Raw genomic sequence first — 21,498 nt, forward strand, 5'->3', positions numbered from 1 at the left:
CCCCAGTCATTCCTTCCCACGTACAGCGCTCCATTCCTCCTGCGACCCTGTCCCTCGTTTCTCTCTCCTCCTCTATATCCACGCGCCGGCGCAGAGACGTGGGGGTTAAATGGCAGAACTGAGCGAAAAGGTAGAGCTACTGGAGCGATGCCAGCTCACCGCTCACTCATAGATCTTTATGGAAACCACGAGAGACGTTCTTGGACTGCAGTCGAACTAAATCTGACCGTACATGTTTATTTCATGTTCAATTTTCCATTTTCGAGTGTCTCAAAGGCGGCCAAAGAGTGGTGATTGAAAACTTACAGTTGTGTATTGCGGAGAGTAAAGCATTGGCAGCAGTTGAGCTAACCCCAGAAATAAGCGGCTGGCCGATGCATGCGGCTGTTTACAGGCAGCAGGTCAAACAAAGCAAGTGAACTGTGGGAAACAGATCCCTGTTAGTGGAGCACGAGGTTCATCTGTGGTTTCTGGTTAAACTGCTAAGACTTTTACATTTTTATGAGACTTAATCTGACGTTTCATCTACACAGTCCTTTCTTCTTTTCTCTGGATTTAATGGATATGACAATGACAAATGTTCCAGCCTATACACAACAAAACAGGCCTGCATTCAACAAATTTGCTTTCAAAATATGTCCCTGTGGAAAATCTTTTCATGGCACATGTCCCTCGTCCCAAATCTTGTTAAGTTTGAGCTGCTCAAACACTTGGTTAAAGGTAGCCTGTTGAGGTTTTGAGCGCAGAGCAACAAAGGCTGGGAAGAAGACGACCGCTAACAAGCGAACAATGCAGCTCTAAATTCTGTATTACAAGTGTTTATAAGGAGGGAAAGTCAGTCAACACAATCGTTGTATACACACAGTGTGTTTTAGTGAGTAACACTGAACGTAAACAGTAACTAAGTTTGTTTACAATCCACCTTTGAGATTAGTGAAAGATTGAGGTTTTGGTCAATTGTAAAAAAAAAAAAGGACGACGCATATTATCTGAACATGTCATCCTTCAGGTCAGCGTGGATTTTCTCAGTATTTAGAAAGACCTCAATCTCTGCCTGAATTTAACCAAGTGGTTCGAGTTTCCTAAACATGCTAATGCTGCTTTGGTTGCCATGAGCGAATACTGGAGGAAAACAATTGAAATACATTGTTTGTGAATGTTTTGTAGGTTCTTTCAGTTTGAGCACTTGGAGCCGACAGTTTGCAGAAAGGGCCAATCTAAACATTTCCTCCTTTCTGTGTCTCAGTGAACAAAGTGATCCAGGTGGCTTCACGGCGTTATAAAATATACTTGCAATTCATTGTATGAGAACATGAATTTTAGGCGGAATAAGCAAATAGCCACTTGTTAAGTGATTGTGCCTCATTAAATAAAACACAGGCATAATTTTTAGAAAAGACTTCTCCAGCAGTGCTGAAGCTGGGGGGGGGGGGGGGGGGGTGCTAAAATCCAATGATACCAGATGCTCTGGGTGGTGTGTGTGCAGCCTACAGTGTGCATACATGTGTGCTATTGAAGCTAAGCATGAGTGAGAGCAAACACAAGTGGGAATATCCAGAAGTGTGTTGGTGTGTATGACCCAAGGACATTCTCCAGTGTGTCCTCCCAGGTCCCGAGTTTGCCTCCGATCCACTTCAGCCGCACACCACCGAAGGCCCTGTTATAAAGCATGGGCTTACAGCCTTTCTATGATACCGTATAAAACCTCTTGGTAATGCGCTCTGTGCTTAAAGCGAAACCCCTGAGCAAGGTTATAGTGCTAACATGTACTGTATGCTTTATTAATGCATGAGCCACCCTCCTCCTATCCGGGGAATTCTGATTCTTTTCCTGCGATAAAAGTTGCATGGCCTTACCCACTCCGAAGGGAGTAAATGATTTAACACCACGGCTTACAGTATGGTAAGTAAGCAACTAATGTTAATTCAGCCCTTTTCTGATAGGGTATCAAGCAGGAGGTGTTCTTACATTTACCCTCTGTCCCCTTTTAATATGTAGGGAGGCTATGAGGGGGCAGAGACCCTGCGGTGTCACGCCACATGTCATCATACGCTGTAAATATTTACAGAGAGAGGTGTTGTGTCAGCTTGTGCAGCAAAAAAGGAAAAAGAACTTCTTCTTGGGCAACTTACAGGATGCTGATAACAACGTCTTCTATTTTATCTGAAGACGACATGAACACACAATGCATGCTCACTCAGAAAATGTTGAATTTTGATGCTAAAACCTCATTTTGACATCACATATTTTTGTATTTCTGCATGTGTAAAACTGTAAAGTATTTCCTCACTCGTGCATTTCAAAATTCTTTTATTTACCACCGTGTGTGCAAATGTGTTCACGAGCCAAGCCATCCTCCCCTGCCCCTGATCAGGACTGAGGCAAAGGAGGCCACATGTGCTACTTAAGCCCCCTCCCTCCCCGCATCAGAAAGCCTCAAAAATTCAAATCAACATTAAAATAGTTTTATGTGTAAGTAAGATTCGGTGAACTCCATTATTTTCCCCACTATTTGCTTGAATAATTCAGGGAAGATAGCTGAATTATGGATAAAGTGTACAGTTTGAAGAACGGGTTCATGTGCAGCCCGGGGCTATAGCCTGGCTTTAATGATGTCTGGAGATGGTGGACGGGCGGAGGGAGAAGTCGTTAGCTTCACAGTCATTTTCTCAAGGATTAAAAACACGCTCTTAAAGCAGCGGGGTGGACCGGTGAACTGAGGGGGACCTAAAGGACTGAAAATGTAAAATTCTGCAGAATTTGGAGGATTTCCTGACTCATGCTCCCATCAGGAGGAGTGTGAGATCATTTTATTCTGAAAGGCAGCGCTTGATTTGGGTCATGACATCATGACCAAGGCAAAGACTATCTGATCAATACATTTTGAATAACATTTTTGAGTTTTATATAGTTTTTATTCATTCATTATCATAATCTTGTCTTGTGATTTCCCTCTTGTTGTTCTCTGTATATTCCCATGTTCTGGCCTTGCTGAATATCACAGCAAATAAGGAATTAAGGGAAGAAAGGGATGCCTTAAAAACCACACAAAACCCACTTTTGACATGAAGAAAATGAAATATATATCACAGAGAATCGAAATGTTCACTGCAGGAGCTTGTTTCAGAGCAAAAACACACATGTTTTGCCTTATAAATGAACTAACATTGTGCACGGACGCCTGCGTTACCGTTAGGGTTTTAAGCCGCGCATTCACTCATCACGCAGCATTAGCTCCACATCCAGCACGAGCCACAGGTTCTCGTTTCCTTCAGCTCACTACCACCCTACTTAAAAGTCTGGAATCTTAAACTGGCACAGCGAGGATTTATACTATTAGCCGGTAGCAATGACATCCAAAAACACACACTTACCCGCTCACACACATAAACACCCTTCAACAGCCAGCAGGGAGCCTTCCTGTTCCTACTCACTCCAACAGGGAAGCCAAGCACAAACTACTCTCCTAATTACCCACCTTCCTCTAATTATCCAATCATAAAGCCATTAGCAGTCTCACACCATATTAACATGGTCCCGCCTACATGCCAATTTGCGCAGTGCCAAGATGCAACTGGAAGGGATTTTTCAGCATGTAGCCTCACCAAGCGCAGCATCACGCAGGCTGAACTGTGCTTTTCTTGGCCCTTAACAAACAAATAATAGGTTTCCAAACAGGATTTAACAGAAGCCGCAGTTTTGTTTTTTTTTAATTTCACAATAAAAGCTTAGCAGTTAATGCTTTTAGAGGGTAACTGCGCCCTCAAATCCTGCTTCAGCTCCGCCTCACAGCACATTTTACAAATGCAACAGCGGAAATGGGGAGCGATGACTGCAGGAGGCCTCGTGGCTACGCGGTGTGTGACGCTGGGGAGAGTGACTGACCGCTGCCAGTGTAGCTGATCGCTAACCAGCCGTGAGGAGCTTCTGTCAGATTTCTCTGCTGGAGCTTTGACAGTCAGTATAAGCACACTGATGAGCCTTTCAGGGAGGACTGTGCGGGTGCCGCTGTTGTTAGCAGCTACTGCAGCATGTGTGTCTATAGGGGAGTGTCAGTAAATAGCCATAGCCCTGCTGTTTGTCGCGGTTAAGGTTACTGTTAAACTCAGCTTGTTAAGCTCTGATTACAGCACAGTTATCTGCTGGCTCATATGTCGTGTTTACTGCCAATGAAGAAGAATAAATCTCATTAATTCATATCAGGCTTGCTAACGCTTCCAGCAGCCGGCGGTCTGCTTTTCACACTTGATGCGGCAGCTGACACAGGAAACAGAGCTCAGAGTCTTGAATATTTTGTCACAGTTAGGGAGAGGTGAGAGGACAACCACGATACTTTTGAGCAGAAAAGGCAGTTTTTAAATACAAGAAAGTACAGGTGCGCAGTGAGCGACACACACTTCCAGTAAAGGTTGAAGGCAGCAGCTGGACTTTGAGTTACGTCACTCGAGGCACTTATTTGACTCCATACTGTACATTTTTATATACACTTTTGTCCGCGCTGACAAAATAAGTCAAAGAAGAAAACTGAGGAGAAGGTGAATCCTGGTAAATGTATTATTGATATGTGCTCAGTCCCAGCGGCATGTTGTGCAACACAGTATCCAGATTGTTCCCTCCTTTATTCATACCCATCAGAGGGATGGCAGGTTATTGGAGGGAATGGGGCGGACGAAGAAGACACAGAGCACAGATGTTGGCGCAGCTGCAGCGCCGAGGAGATGCTCGGGTTAACGGCTAGCGCTAGACGTGCACAGACTGTGTGAGAGGGATACTGGGGCTCTAGCTGTAGCGCTAGCTCATCCACCTGACTGATTTGGAGGTCGAAGCGGAGGTCAAATCTGCCAGAGTGAAGGAAAGAACAGGACAGAAATCCAGAAGTATGGCAAAAGTGAAAGATGTAAAGACACTGAGTGCAGACTCAAGTTTAATAGAAGCATTAAATCTGATTTTAGGTGTAACTCCTCATCTTCACGCCTTCATCATGAGCCTAAATCGTACAGCGGGGCTGCGGCTGACTCATTTCTACACATGCTCTTTGGTTTATACTAAACTTAAGATCATTTCTGTCAATTTATGTTTGATTTCTAAAAGATGCTGAGTTTTAAGAATCAAATTCGTAAGTTACACACCTGTGATCTATAAATCTCAAATGATCTTAAACTGACGGCACCTGCTTTGTGGTTTCCTCTTATATAATGCCAGACGAGGGTTTAGTCAGAGGAGCCATGGACCCAAAGAGGAAAGCAAAGAAACACGAGGTTAAATAAGTACTTGTGCGTGGTTTTGTGCTTCAGTCATACTTAAATGTGGGTCTGGTTTATAAGTGAGGTCATTTTAGCATCTTGTCTACAAGCAGCAAAACTCATCTCCTCGATATTCTGCCTCCATCTCATCGCTCTCGTTGTTATTCTTTGGCATCAGTGAGTGTTGTGTGAAATCAGAGCTGCACATTACAGGAATCTCACAAAAGACTGAAAAGCTGTTTCTTTTTTCCATGTGGATTAAAACATTTATTTTCTTGATATAATATACACTTCTTCCATTCTGCCAGAAATCCCACTTGGTGTTCAATATCCCATTAAGTCCAGAGATGTCTGGATCCGTACAGCTGATGGTTTCGGGCAATAGGTCCTGCAGTGCAACGCTTTAATAGACTCCAGCAGAAGCTTTGGCACAAAGTCGAGCCAAGGCCGGGAATGAAACTGAGCCTGTCAACATTGGCAAACGCACAAACAACCCACAGAAAAACTGCATCACCACACAAAATGTGGAGACAAATCCATTCATTCTGCCTTCAAAACAGCAACCCCAAACACTGGCTGCACAATGACATTGTTTTATTTGATGACTCTCTCAGTCTGTTTCTCTGTTAGCCTGTGAAAACATCCTCATTATTTGACCACACGAGCAAGGTGACGGCGAATAATGGTGCTTTGTCAAAACTGATCCGTGCCCAAGGTATGGACTGACAATGGAGGATCTCAGTGTCTCGTCTTTATAAAGCCACACAGCTGTTCCCCCTCCCCTCCGCACACAATCAAACCTCTGCCATTCAGTGCCACAAACCAATAAACGCTGCCTTTGTCTTAGCTTGACACCATTGTTTTTGTCTTCATAAAGATTTCTCTTCTTTGGCACAGATGCTTTTTTGTTTGCTTTCCAACCAGGCTGCATAGTTTCTTTTTTTTTTGGAACAATGATGCTCACTCATGTTTGAGTCCTCGTCTCCTTTCCCCCTGATCCACATGTATCCCCTCAGAATGGAAAGCAGCATGAGCGCACATGAGTGCCAGTGCTGAGACTAAACCTCCATTTTCCAAGAACAGTTATTCTACTGCATCACTACTATTAAATCATCTCATTAAGGTACACACACTCAAACGAACACCCTCTGAGTCCAAAGCTCGACAGACCTTACGCCCAGCGTCTCCTCTTATACGCGGCTGTGAGACAGAATCCTTTCAAACAGATGTTGGCAATATCTTTGTTGACGCTGTGCACACCCTGCTGTCAGCAGCAATAACGGGGTAATCACATCTGAAAATGTAATCCACTTCATCTTTTGGTATAAAAGCCAAGGTTAAGCCCTGAAAGAGATGCAGAAGATACCAGATTCTTCAAACTGACCTCAAAATCATGTTTTGGTTCGGCAGGAAGACGCACGGAAAGACGGAGAAAGGCAGAGACGAGCGACTGCGAAAGAAGCCGCACACAACAGACACGAAGACAATCTGAAAATGCATTAAACGTAAAACGCTTCCATATGTTGAATAACTGGTGGAATACTCGCTGTGTTGAAATGTTATCTAAAGCTGACGCAGCACTCCAGCGAGCAGCTGTGCAGCACCCCCTGTTGACGCAATACTGGCTTTATTCATGTTTTATCTTATCTGCAGTTGAACTGAACCAGAGACATGTTGAAGAGTCGGTCTCACAATTACAAACTGAGCTTAATAGTTCAGATATCATTGTGAGCATAATGTTCCCACTGTAATGTGAAACATATCGCAGGGGTCTCACACAGCAAATGCATGTTACAGCAGAGAAATAGGATAGAAAGCAGATCATAGTAAACTGTGGAACTGCTAAATAAAATATGAAAACACAAAGAAAAGGAAAAATGGAAAATATAAAAAGCAAATATATAAAAAGGCCTGAATTGAGGAGCTACACTGCTCCAGAATCTGTGCCAGTCTGCTAAAAATGCACATAGCAAACCAAACTGTGGATTAGGGCTTTAAATGACCTCAGCCAAGCAGCCGGCACTCCTCATCCCTCCCTGCTTGCATCTCCTCCTCCTCCTCCTCTCTCTCTCTCCTCTTTTTGGAGCAGTGTCGTCCCCCGTCATCTTCAGGTCATAATGTAACATGACACCAGCGGTTGCAACAAGGCCGGCCGGCCAAGCCGAGCGTTTAAGACCAATGAATATCATTTGCTCCCGGTAGGTTCCCTGGCGCTTTCAGACACTACCACCGCCAGACTGAATCAGCGTTCGCGCCTGTCATGTCTCTGACGTGATAGCGTACACATGGACAGCACACAACAGGCCAGAAACACACTCACCCACACACACGCAGTATATATACGGTACGGGCGCACACGCAGAGCTGCATCACGGCCTGCGACGTGCACAAACACTGAAAAAGAGGCTCGGTTCAGGAGACAGGCACACATGCATCAACTCACACTGCAGAGCGCACACACAGGATATTGTCAGCCTCTGGAGACCACTTTGTTGTTTCTGATGCTTCTGTCATCCTCAATATGCTTCACGCTGCTCTTACAAATCCAGAGATTTCTCACATCTCACACTTCTTATGCCCTTTTTCAGAAACCGATGGCTTTCAAGGGTTATCACCATGCAAACCACATTAGGACCCTTTACAGGTGAAAGCAGCCTTGGTGAGATCCCCTCCCTCATTAGGGGGATTAAAGACGGGGCTGCCTTTCTCCTGGGTTAGAAACAGCCACAATAACCCCCTCGCCTCTCACCTCAGCTCTGGTTTCCTGGCTTAGGCTGCTGTTTAAATTGCCTCCTGCCTCTGAAAATGTCCTCCCTGGGGATCCCCGGGGCTTTGATCAGCCACCCTCGATGGATGCACCCGTCCACCTCCCCACACACCCCTAACCCCACCCACCCGACCACTGGGGGGAATAAGAGGGCTGAAGGGGGTCAGGGCTAACGCTGCCGGAGATAAGAGAGAGGAGGCAAAGAATGAAAGGGGAGGGAGGTCTTGTAAAGATCAACTGGGGTTGGGTAAAGGGCTGGATAAGTGGGAGGGTGGGCTAATGAACCCCACTAATACCCCCTCCACATACACACACATTTAAGTAGCCTAATTACCTGCCTGGTCTGGTGCAATGACAGCACCTGCAATGCAGGGTCAAAGCACGCGTTGGGATGTGCTAACAACCTTGTTAAGGAATACCTCATGTTAATGAGAGCTAATCACGCTGCGTATTTAGTTTCATGCTAATAGGGCAGCATGTGATCTTAAAAGATCACTAGATTTGCATAGACCTGGCGATATCTTTTCATCTTGAAAGCAGTGCTGCACTTGACAAGTCAGGTTGCGGGTATCAATCTCACATGACTGAATGTATATCACATGCATTCGTGCACCGCAGTTCTAATCAGTATTTGACATGCAAGATGCGCCGCGTGAGGCTCATTCGCACTGGGAAAATGTGAGTACACCAAGGCAGACCTGATTTTTACGGACCCACAGGAAAAACTCTGAGCTCTAATAATTCACCAGTTTGAGCGACTCAAGTCTCATTTCCCTAAACAGGAAAAGTGATTTAGTCCAGGCCTGTTTGGATTTCCTCATTCCAGATCCTGGTTTGAGTTTTTTACCTGTACATCTAACTGTGTCATTCAAGTGGAGATCAGAAAGCAGCTTTTTCATACAGTAAATGTACAGCATACAGGCAGGAAATCCATTCCAGGACATCTAGGATATCAAAGCAGATCATAGATAGAGGAGCTCCCAAACTGCTATCTCATCAAATTAACGTTTATTAAGATAAAATGATGCTCCGATAAAAACGGGAGTGCATGACAAGAGCAAAGAAAATCCTCGTCTCACTTCAAGAAAGAAAAGCAAAACTGCCCGAGGCCCAAAGCCGTGACCAAACACAAAGTTTTCAGAGGAAGCGATGAAGTAAACTGGGGGAAAATCTGGGGGGAAAACACAAGGAGCCAGCGTCATTTGGTAAAAGAGTATCGCAGCCAAAATATTTCCCTTCCTCTATTTCCAAATGGCAGGTGAGCCAATTTGGACTGAATTATGTTGTGCATATAAGTCTGGAATTTGCACATAAAGCTGTGAAATGTGGAGAGAACTCAGGCACTTTCTGCTCTTCAGCCTAACCTTATCATACATTCATTCTCTATTACAATGCGCTCTCATGAATACTGATGCAGTGCTGTAATCTGTGCTAACTACCTAAATTACGCTGATGAGGGAGATTATCCTCACTCTCAGAAACACTTTGTCTGAAGAAATTTCTTGAACATGTTTCTCACATTGAGGCTGGGCAGACGATAAAGGAACAGCATATTTCATTTTTGGAAATGTGTTGGCTGGCTCAGTGCTGGCACAGAACCCCCTGTGAAACCACGGATTGTTGTTTTTACACTTCGGCTTTTGTGGGAATTAAACAAATAAGACATAAAATGTTAATTAGAGAGCTTCAGGTGCTGGCAGGCAGATTTTTTAACTGTTGGGCAGAGCTGGGCTAGCTGCTTCCCCTTGTTTGCGTGGGTTATGCTAAGCTAAGCTAAGCTAAGCTAAGCAGCTGGTGGCCATAGCTTCATATGTAAGAGACAGATATGAGTGATATTAACGATATTAAAAGAACAGAATATTCTCTAACACGTCGAAATCCTCCTTTCAGAGCAGCGAGGGTCAGGTGATTGAACACAAACTATAACTGTCCTGAATGAAGTCGTCAGCAAGGCGCCGCAAGTACGTTCGACCCGAAGAGGACTTGCTCGAGATGACGCTGCAGCATCCAGAAACCACCGCGATGCGCATCCTAACCATCGGACTCGAGCTCGGACGCGGCTTAAGTCAGCCTCTTCTGTAAATGGGCACCTGCACTTAGCGTGGCCGAGTATTAACGTTCTGCATTTGATGCTAAGTGCTCGTTAAGGTCCTTGAGGTCAATTCATTTTCAAATGCCGACCATCTGCATTCAAACACAGAAATTACACCCACACATCGCAACATCGAGACGGATGATTCAACTTAACGTATCTCATCCTTCCAGCTTCGACGACGATGCCTCACTAAACAGCTCTAAACAAACTCTCTCAAAGCCCTGATGAATAAGTGAAGGGATAAAAGCTACATCGATACCATTCTAACGCATTAACGTGCCAAATAAATAAATAAGTGGTGATGTGCGGGAGGGGGAGCGGTGGGGGGAGACGTTGCACATTCTTTTGTACATTGAATCTATCTTATCGGAGCGTGTAAAAATAGCTTGACAGAGGCTAATTGTGCTTGTTGCTGAATAATGGATCACAGCGGAGAGGGCCTTCCTGGAACTGGGGCGGGCACGACCGTTCCCTGCTGAACCTACGGGTTCCTCTCCCTGCTTTTGCCTTCAGGTAAAAAATCTGCCACATCCCCCCCCCCCCATCTCTCCTTTCCTCACCCACCCCAGCCCTCTTCTCCTCCTCCCCACTCCTGCTCATCTTCATCCTCCTCCTTCTTTCTCTTCCCTCCGCTTTGTCAGCGGGCGTCCACGAGGTTTGAAATGTGAGGCGCTGCAGCTAAAACAGGAAATCAGGCCCTAAAAATTTCTTACAGGTGAGAGCAATGATACATGTTTGAGTTGGTTTAATTGATTTATTAAATCTTAGATAAATATTGAGCATACTGAACTTCAGATCTCATTTTTACAACCAAAACTGAGGAGTTGGTGAGCTCAAACATTAACAAAATACCTGTGAAGTTTAACATTGCAGTGAAAGTTAAAAATGTAATGAGTACATGTGCTGCTTTCAGTGTCTCCTAAAGGCTCCTACATTCTTCTCTTGTCTGATAAAAATGGTCCAAAAATAACTGATTATAAAGCAGAAACAGCAGAAAAAGTGAGCCATTATAACATACACTGACACACTGGCCGATGTAAGGGGTGAGTGAGTAAAAATGTACAAACTGAGTGTTTATATGCCAACAACCAATCACATTACGCCTATGGATATTTGCTCAAAGTTCGTCTTTCCTAACATCGGTGGCATTCAGGCCATCGCATGAAGTCGGATTCTTGAGTTTAAGTCAACGGAACAACAATTAAACTCAAAAGTTGTAGTTTCCCTAAACCCTGACAGCAAAAGAAAGAAAAATGTAATCCTCTTACTCTGCACAACTCACGAGTGAGAACAAGGCTTTGTTGGTAAATACCCGTATCAAGTTTGTTGCTTCCCGTCTAATATGGCATCAAAGTTGTCGTCCATGTGACTGGGAGGGTTGAAAGCGTGAGGTTGCATCTTTGCATAAACGTCTTAGCCGCCGCCGCCTCATCAGAGGAACGTGTGCAGCTGATGGAAGACTGCTTACACTCATTCCCCTCAACAACTAAAGGCTTGTTAAAACCTGCTTTTCCCCTGTCTGTCGTCTGAAACGTGTGCGCGGCTAATGAATCTTCGGGAAGTTAAAACAGTCTTTGCCGTTGATGTCAAAGAAGGAAAATGTAGTTTTTACTTTAAGCCCGACGTGTCTCTTTCTAGGCGTTTTGGGGAGCTGCTCAAAACACTGTGCAGCGAAGGCTTATCAGTCTGAAAGGACGACTGTTTTTCTTTCTTAATGAAGAGCTGTCGTTTTCAGATGTGTGTCATTCACCCAAAACAGTTTTTTTTTTTTTTTTTTTTTTTGCTGGAGCGTCTGATAAACTGTAGATAACAGCTGTGATAATCGCTCTGACAGACTTCACATGGCTGAGACAGATAACTTTATCTTCCATTACTCAGATTTTACACTCTGTGCAGCATAAATCAAGATAAGCATGTCTGATAAGACATCTTTGTTGAGTCCTGCATATCAGTGTCTCTTAACTGCACAAAAATATGAAAAGAAGGTTTGGCCGAAATACTAAAAGGGGCCATTAGAGCGAGGGTCCACCACTTTCATGCATTTTCACCTGCAGGTCGGCTCCTTTGATCAAAAGCGAACCTTTGCGATTTCTCCCTGATAATTACAGACCTCCAGTGTCTCTCCTCTTCCTCGTCCAGCTGCCTGAAACATGTTGTGTTCAGTGAATTCTGCTGCTGCTTCTTTTGATTCGCGTAGAAGAACGACTGCTTGGCGGCGGTGACGTCATTTGAAAAGATTATTTTTAATCCGCCGCGATTTTTATTCATTTATTTGGTTATTTATTCAATTTATTTAAATTGAGTCCACGGGAGGAAGAGCAGCTTGGTCTGGCAAGTAAGTCCATCAATTTCTATCGGATTTACTCTAAAAAAGACTTTTCTACTTTCTCTAATTTATATTGAAGAAGTAATTATATTTAATTTGAACACACTTTGAATCTTATGTGACAGAACAAGCAAGTGTATTACGCTGTAAGGAAGGAACCTTTCAGCCCATGTTGGCTCTTAGCTTTGTGTGCACACCAGCTAAATGTAATATCTTTAAAAAATGTGGATAATAAAGGAAAATATATCTGCTCCAGACAAGCTTTCAGCCTTACGACTCGGCTGTATTTTCCACTTTGTTTAGCTCTTACGCTCCTCAGTTCATTACACAGCTGCTTGAGTCCAGCCAGGGCCGGTCAGTTGTCCATTTATGTGTCCATAAGGCCTGATGGGAGAGGAGACCACTCTTATCAATATTTCATATAATCATATGATGTTGCGTTTGGTCAATCTGCCTTTTATGGTCTCATGCTATCTTAAGCTGAAGCCGTCAGTACTTAGGGCCACAGAGGAAATCAATGGGCAGGATAACATCAGTGGCCTGCTGGTTACTGTAAGTTCAGCACGACTATGTTAACGTTTCCTGTAATGTTGACATCACAATGTTGTTATGACCCACTGAGGGAGAATTTTAGATACAGCAGTATGTCTTTAATGGTACCATGAGACTACAGAGGCTCTTAATGTTTGACAAAGGAAAAGTTCTGTCCGTCTCAGACTGTGCGGTTACATAAAGTTATCTGCAGTATTATTTTCCACTTTTTTATTGCTGTAAAAAATATTTTATAGCGTCTTAATGTCAGTGAGTCGTGTGCATTAAGAGGTTATTTTACATAAGATGGACAGAAAAAATCCACCTCCGCCTCACTTTTCTCATGGAAGTCACATGAGCCGTTCGGGTTGCCGTCAGTGCATCCTAATGCTACCTGACATTTCCGAACTGTTTTAATATTCCAATATTATGATCAACGGCTCGTAATGCAGGCTGCATGAATAATTTCAGTGCATTTGGTGGAGGCCTGATTATTTGAAACAAGTCCTGTTCTGGGCTTGCGGGGAGCCGGCGGATCCAAAAACACCATTAGCCAGGTGGTATCCCATGAATTAAAAATAGCCGAACACAGTTTTCCAGTCAGGCTGCTTCACTGCTCCACCTCCTCCCAACCCCAGCTTATCTCCACCCCCCCACCTACACAGTACACACAGTGTTTCGTGACAGAAGGCCGCCTTCCCTCCAACCTGATGAAGAAATCTGCCGGAATGAAAAAGAAAGAGAGAAAGAGGAGAAAAAAAATCTGCCAACTGATCTGGACACAGATACATGACCCACATACCCTCTCGCCCGCCCCACCCATCCCCCGCCATGCTACAACTGTCATCTAAGGATGTTTTCACAATGTTTTACCATTCAATTTTTTTGGAGTGTACTTCGGGGACGTGTGAATTAGATGGCAAACGGGGAGAAAATGTGGCAGAGACACCTCAGCGGAGCTGCGTTAGCGAGCTGTCACGAAGCCTGAGACGGCGCCCGTACCCCCCACCGCCAGAGCCGCTCCATAAAAGGTTGAATTAACATCGAGGTTAGCCTCAACTCAATTCGCATCAACTGGTTCCCGCCGCCAAGGACTCCAGGACTTGTTCTAATAAAACATCTCCATTTAAACCCTGTGGCTGGATTCATCTCTGATTTATGTTGCATAGGTGGCCTCACATCCCAATGAGCAGCATGTCAAGAAAGAAAGAAGACAGGAAGTAACTGCAAGGAAGAAGGCTAAAGGAAAGGAAATTACAGCAGGAATAGGAAAGTAAAAGAAATGAAAGAGAGAATGAAAGGAATGAAAAACAGGAGAAAACAAAGTAAAAAAAAAAAACAAAGAGGAGAAAGGATAAAAGTTAATATAGAAAAACAGTGAGGGGGATGAAAGAAATGATGATGAAGAGCAAGACAAGGGAGGATGAGGAGACCGTAGGAAAGGAAAGAGTGAAAAAAATGGCGACAGACACGACACTGCTGAGAAGCTGTGGTCCTGAAATAGAAGGAGAAATGAAGAGATGGAGCACTGATGCGCCACCATAATGCAGCCTCCCAACAACACCCTGCCTGCTCTTCACTGCCTGCTGTATATTTAATAGCCACTCCATCATTCTGCCTCCTTTCCTCTCTCTCTGCCCCTCCATCCCTCCGTCATTCCCCCGCTCATCCACGGCTTGCCCGAGCAGATGGGGATTGTAAGGCTCGGTGGCGCATTCCAGCATCACAATCTGTCTCGGCGTGCTGCGCCCCGATCCCGGGGAAAAGGCCCGAGCGTTTCCCACATCGAGCGCCACATATGCGGCGCTTCAGCTTGTGCCAGTGTTCGGGAAATAAAAATCAGCGGAACGGCTTGGAGTGGCAGCATGTCAACAGAGACAGACAGAGGGGAATAATTGTTGGGGAATTAATCAGTTGGGAATGCTTTTTTTTTTTTTCCCTTGATGCCACCCAGCGTGGGTGAGAGCAACAGCGATGGAGGCCAAATGGAGAATTAAATTTACACCATTACAAACATGTTTATCTTTATCCCTGCGCTCTGCGGTGGGTGGGGGGGGGGGGGGGGGTAAAGTCTGTGTGACGCCAGTTCAAAGTATTGTCACATTTAACCGTGTCACAAACTTATCTCCCTCTGGGGTTTTGTTGTTGTTGTTTTCTTGTCTGTCAATGACCAAAAAAACAGAAGGAGCATGTGAGGTCTTCACTCTGGTTTTTGGAGCAGAATGACCTTAAAAAAGTGAATGACATCACGTCAGAGGTCGCCACAAGTCAAACAACTGCCGACAGGGCTGAAACATTCTCGCATCTGTTTGATTTTTGTGAATGAAGTTTCGCCTTCTCCAAAAACCCCTCGCGATTAACTTGTTTTGTTAAAAGCGCTTCATAAATAAATTTGTCTTGACTTGGCTCGCCCTGTGGGTAGCATCAACACACCATTACCATATTCACCTAATTGTGTCAGTCACTCATCCTCAACAAAACAGCCGTTTCCAGGTCAGAGAGATGCTTCTCTTGCAATTTTCAAAGTTCGACACAAACCAGAAGGAGGAGAGGGAAAGCAGCCTGACAACGCCACAAACTTGGTGGTGTGAGGCGCAAAAAAAAAAATTAACGACACCAGACAATAAATTTTGCATCCAGCTACACAGCCAAGGTGAAACAGGCGAGCTGCAGCTGCAGCGTGACGTGTAAAATGTGTTTGGATCTGGCCTGCAAACACCGCTGAGGAGCACATGAAAGATGCATGGAGCCACTGGAGAGGTATAAAGAATTTAGAGATATAAAGGATATATGACAAATAAATCAGGATGCAAATCTCACCGGGTGCCACTGGGAGTTCTCCAATGAAAACGGCCTAAATAATTGAAGAGGAAGAGGAAACATTTCATCAATGAGAAGAGCAGTGGAAAATGTGCTTCCCTTCATTTTTTAAACCTTTCTTCGGGGGCTCTTCGAGACTTTTAAAAATGACAAAGCAGAAGGGAACGCGGGAGCGAGCGAGTACATAAAACTGTCTTTGAAGAGCAAATTCTTAAACAAATGCTTACAAGTCATATTCAGCCGAAAAGGGAAAAAACGGGAGGACTGATGCAGGATGAGACGGAGGAAACGAAATGTTCTCCCAGCGGCTCAGACTGTGACATCTTCATCCCCACAGTGCCCGTCTTCCTCACCTCACGAGCGCTTCAGCTGATGGGTCATTACTCACCTTTCCTCAACAAAACGCTGCTCTCTCACTATCTTTTCTCCCACTCCTGGTCAGATTTTAACATGTAAAGATGAAATCACCTCTCGCTCTCATCCTGACTTTCCTCCCTCTTTGTTTCTTTGTTACTCTCAAGTCTCTCAATTTTTAGTTTTATTGTCAAAGCAGCGAACAAAATATGACGCTCCATATTCAAACTGTGGTTCTCAGACGGGGCGAATGAGGAGGAAAACTTTACATAATGACTCCGTCTTGCCAGTTCAGACAGACGCTCCACATCGGGGGGGGGGGACTCTAACGGGAACTCATCACCATGGTGAACCTGGGTTGCCAAGCACGACTGTCTTGGCAACCGCGTCACCAGGGATACTGGCTCCCTGTAGATGGGCTTCATTGATTAGAGTTGGAGCTCACCCCAGAGTCCTTGGAATCATTAAACACTGTAGGTTTTTTTTTTTTTTTTTGGAGAGAGGGAATGAGAGCCCGGGGAATTGTGGGAAGGACTCAGAGGTCATATTCATTAAGAGGTTGGAGGCCCTGTTCTGAGTCCAAACTGTATTTCACTCCCTTTCATCCACCTTCATGACATCAGTGGTGAGATGCTTATTGGATAACCTTCATCACAGAAGTTTGCTCTTACGCTGCTGATGCTCCATGAACTTCACTGCTGCTCCAGAGGACGACCTCAGAATTCACTCCTGAACGATTGGCCACAAAGTCTTAAAGTTTAATATGTTATTTGTGAATTAAAGCACACTTCTTGCAACATTTCTATTTACACATTCTCCATATATTCTTCTTTACACATTTAAAAACTCTTTAAAGACTTTACCCATCGTACTTCATCAGGACGGCGAGGGTGCAGTTTGATCAGATTTGATAGACAGTCAACCGAGATCCGCCCACCTGAGACCAGTGATACGACCACAGAGAAAAAGCAGAAATATCCTTTTTTTGGTGTATTTTGTTTTACTGTCATAGAACTTTTAAGTTACGGCATCACAATATTTTATTAGTGGTGCCAAAATAAGTGGATTAAAGAAAACTGTTCAGCTATCTAAAGCACTGACAATAAAATAAAACTGTTTTGATCTGAGAGATATGACAGAATCAAAACGGATATTTTTCATCTCAAATATCAAGAAACAGGAAGAAATCCATCACAGAGGAGACAGAGGAGATAAACACTCAGTCAGCAGTCACCAGACATTTTGGACTTAGACTGATTCATAACCGACAGCAGAAACATGCCCACATTTCTGTTGACTAAACAGACGATACCCAGCTCTGAAACACATGTTTATGTTACGTCTAAATGCTTCAGTGTCTGGAAAAAAAAAAAAATAAATAAATAAATAAATATTTCAAATATTTCCTATTGTTTTATATCTTGTGTTTTGGATCTAAGTGATTTTTAGAATTTCTTTTTATTGTAAAGCACTTAGTAACTGTTTTGAAAGGTGCTATATCAAGTTATTATTATCTTTTAATTAGTCAACATTGGTGTTTTAAGACTGACTGTGCAGTCCATGCTTTTAAGGTATTTGCCAGGTAAACTGTGCTTAAATCAAAGACAGCAGCAGCACATAGCTACAGACCAAATACGTCGCAAAACTACTAAAAGGTCAATGAAAAACCAAGCAGAAACAGGCTCTACAGTGAGGGGAACGAGGAGGAAGCTGCTCCAAACGAGAAAACCTCACTTGAGATTCACATTTCTTTGGTTTTGCTCTGCCTGAGCGGTCACAACAGACGTCGGCTCAACACGGAGTCCTGAACGATCTGTCATTCTCAGTTATATACAGGTATGCTTATGAGCTGACATGGCACTGTTGTGACAAACGCGTGAGCTCAGTGTCACATCTCATAGCACAGAGTGACTGATGCACCAAAGAACATATACTCACCACTTGACACAGCCTGTCTACACGCTTTACATTTCAGATGCAGCGGACTTGACAGATCTAATGTGTCCCTGGATGTGGAACAGTTTTGCCACTTGTAAGTTGTACTGGAGGAGGAATCTGCACTTTGCTTAAAATTAAAGAGAAACTCCATTTTTTATATTGCACATCAACATCGGTTTGTTGGTCATGAGTGTTATGCAGCCTGTGAAAACAACCCAGGTGATGTCATCAGGGTTATCTTGAGCAAAGAGGCTACAAGATCAATTATTGACAGAAAGCCTGCATTACAAACTGTGGGTGGAAAGACATGGACATTTACCAGGGATGGACGGTCTTATAAAAAATGTGCTACTGAGCTGCATTATGGGAAATGAAGGACCTAGTGTTTTTGGAGCATATCTGGGCCTCAGCTGTTTCCTTTATTGACCATTAAAGGACCAGTGTGTAAGACTGAATACCCCTCGACTCACTCTCCCCCTCCAAGAACTGACAGTGGCCCCGAAAAACAAGGAAGGTACTCTACAGCCGGTGTTTGGTTTGTCCATGCTGGGCTACTGTAGAAACACGGTGGTGCAACATGGTGAACTCAGTGGAGGAGGACCTGCTCCTGCTGGGGATATAAGGAGCTCATTCTGAGGTAACAAAAGCTGATTTTCAGGTGATGAAAACTCTCTCATCTCCTCCAATAGATCCCATAAATCTGGACCTTTAAGTATTCATGTTCCTTGTGAGTCCCCAAACTTTATGGAGGTGCACTACTGAATTGCTTGGAGTTTTTATTAGGCATGCACACACTTATTGTGAGGCAGACAGATCTATTACAAAGCTGCATAATGTCCGCCTGGTAACATTAAGGTGTGAGCCTATTTGCATGTTTTTCCTGTGTGTATTTTGCACGTACACAGAAAAAAGGTCTGACTTTCTAAATCAAAACTAATTTAGCAACGACAGAAAAAACATGAACTGTGTTACCTCCAAGTGTGTGTCGTTTGCGTGTCTTTCCAGTTTGTCTGCATGCGCCCATTCGACTCTGCCTGTGTGAAAGAGGGGCATGGGTGGCAGGGCTACCTTGAAAAGGGGATGAGAGGAACTTCCTCTTCTTGGAGCAGGCACAAAGCAGCAGGCAGCGGTGTGTGGGAGGGGCAGGATAGCGGGTAGACGGGGCGAGGGCCAGTGCCAGGGGCGAGGGTCTTTGTGTGTTTTGTTCGCGGTGGCGGCACCCCTCAGGTCCGGTGGACACACGCCTGGTTCATTCGACGACAGCTTTGTCTACGCTTGGAGGGCAGCCATGAGCCAGGCGCGCAGGTTGTCGTGACAACTGTGCAGCGAGACCAACAGGCGCACTGACACACACACTCGCAGAGATAAAGATGAGAATCGGTGGAGACATCATCATCATCACGGCTCACACTTAAAAAAACTACTAGCACGTCTTGCATGAATGCTAAATGACTGAACCGTGTGCGGCGGATGATGCGCCACATTTCACCGGCAGATGAGTTCAGACCAGGATATCGTGGAGGTTGTCAAACATGGCTTTTCTTAAGAGTGAAATAAAAAGAAAGCATCGCGTGCGTTGAAGTCTTTTTGTGTGTTCACAAAGTAGATTTGTCTGCTCTCGTCTCCCTTCGTCTGTCTAAGCGCTCGTCTTTGAACCCCGTTCACCTGCAGCAGCCGTACAGAGGAATGCGTTCGGCTGCGCTCCTCTCCAACCCTTGTGCATCTTTCAACCCTAAACTATGCCAGGATCTCGAAAAACAGAGCATCCGTTGACAGCAGGCGCTCCTCCAAAGACATGCTTCTCATGCCCTGTGGAGGCCCCCTGTACAGGAGACTCCCCCCTGGTCGAACCCCCTCCAACCCTGGCTCTCTCCTGCAATCAAAGACAGCTTCATTATCTGCTGACTAATTTCGTGCCTGCCCCCAAGACGACTTCCAGGTAATGGCGGTGCAGGTTCACCCTCCTCTGCTGCACCTCTCCAGAGCAGCCGCTCTGAGACTTTGAGGCCACAAGGCTGCGTTTCCCCCCTAACAAAGGGCTCTCTCAGGGGCCTGTGTTGCACCCCCACCCCCCCACCTGCATGGGGAGGAGAGGGAGGGATCAGGGAAGGGGAGAGGGGGGAGAGTTGAATCTTGAATCTCCACAGCAGGAGAGGAGCCAGCACTGGGACAGGCGGTGATACAACATTTGAATGCACCGACCGGGGACACACCGTCGTGCCTCTCCAATTAAATTATCCAGTCCACAATGGCGAGGCCTCGAGAATTGACACCTCCATTGAGAGTGTGTCAGCAGCTTTGTGGGGACCGACAATTTCCATCTCTGCAGAAATAGATTTGCTCCCAAGGGGAGCAACAATAGCAGGGCAATCCTTCTAATGCTCGTTTTTGGGAGGAAAATAGGGATGAGAGCTGGGGATTTGGAAGGTTTACTTACAGGGACCGAGGGAATTCTCTTTTGGAAGTGATAATATATCTGAAGTGTCTCTGACAAAAAGCAATGTGGGATGAACATGTTTTTCCAGGTGTAAGCCAAAATCGCCCTCAACAGTCGAACATTTTCAATTAGCTTAATCAATTGTGCTTTTCTGCACATGCGAAGGCTACGTGCTTTGAGCAATTTAGCAAGTTTTTCAAGGGCAGTGTTGGTGACAGCCAGACTTCATTCAGTTTTATCTACAGCTATGACTATCAGCAGTAGAAGTCTCAACCTGTGCCTCACCAATCGTCAATTTAATGTTTTTATCCACAAAAACTAACACACGTGTGATAGACCACAGGTTTTTCCACAATTTAAGTAAGGGGCTTGGTGCACCAAAGACGACAAAAGGTGAGGACATAAAAAACACAGATGTGAACTAGACTGATGGCAAACATCCAGTTTTTGGCACATACACCATCAGTTCAAAGCAGGTCGAGGCAGGAAAGAGAGTGAGAAAGACGGGAATGACATGCGACACATCCAGTATTTACACTGGACGTACCTCAGCCCACTGAGCCGCCCGGACACCCACGTTCTGTGTATTAAAATGCCGTTGACGTGAGGTGTCTACAAAATCAAAAGCCTGTCTGACACATGACAGCTCAGTGGGCGCAACGCACACATCTCCAGCTACAGATGTAGGCATCCAACAGTGCAAACGCACACACTGCCAATTCCCTCAGGCAGAGTTTGGGAAACACAGGACCTGACACCTCTTAAGTGAGCAAAAGCAACTGACACATCTGCATAGATGACATCCTCTCAGCAAAGAGCAGCGCGGGAGCAGCCGGGTGTCCGGCAGAGACCACTGTTCACAGCCAGGTCCCTACCGGCCATCAACACTTTTAACGTGATCCTGAATCTTATCCAAGGAGTTTTCGATGCCTAAAATTAAGCAAACAACAAGTTTGTAACAACTTTGGATGAAGTTGTCTCCTAACA

The sequence above is a fragment of the Chaetodon trifascialis genome, chromosome 13, assembly GCF_039877785.1.
Source record: "Chaetodon trifascialis isolate fChaTrf1 chromosome 13, fChaTrf1.hap1, whole genome shotgun sequence".
Classification (NCBI taxonomy): domain Eukaryota; kingdom Metazoa; phylum Chordata; class Actinopteri; order Chaetodontiformes; family Chaetodontidae; genus Chaetodon; species Chaetodon trifascialis.